This window comes from Acyrthosiphon pisum, chromosome A1 (genome assembly GCF_005508785.2).
Source record: "Acyrthosiphon pisum isolate AL4f chromosome A1, pea_aphid_22Mar2018_4r6ur, whole genome shotgun sequence".
Classification (NCBI taxonomy): Eukaryota; Metazoa; Arthropoda; class Insecta; order Hemiptera; family Aphididae; genus Acyrthosiphon; species Acyrthosiphon pisum.
The window spans coordinates 93,739,460-93,740,057 of NC_042494.1; positions in this window are offsets into that span (position 1 = coordinate 93,739,460).

Genomic DNA, 598 nt, shown 5'->3' on the forward strand with positions numbered 1-598 from the left:
AACAGCGGAGCCGCTGCAGTAGGGTAGTTGAGCGGGGCCCTTATTGTGGCCTCGTCTGAGCCTATTGTTTTTAAGGAGAGTTAAAAACCTAACTCAACTTGCAGCACCTAACACAATTAATCCAAGAATCAGAATTTGAATAGATTCATTATAAAAGGAAATAATGGATACATGCAGACCGTATTAAATATTTTTTTCGTACAATAAATTCAATATTTTACCAAAAATAAATGTGAATACCATGACAAGAGGTACATTTTTCAAAATATTGAAGTATATAATTGTAATTATTTGTAAACATTTTTATCTGTTTTAAAAATTATAATATATTTTAATTATTATTAATTTGAAGTTAAATTATACAAGGTATAACAAACACTGACAAATAAAAAAACTCTGAGTGTAACGAGGTAGCTAGTGTTTTTACAATAGTGTTTATTTTATTATATTTTAGATTCTGAGTGGAACGATGAATGTATTGATTTTACAATGATGTGGGTTTTTTTATTTTTTTATTTTTTTTTTATTTTTTTTGTGTCTGTGTACACGATAAGTAGTCGAAATAATGCTACGATTTTCAACTTCAGTATCTTGTTCG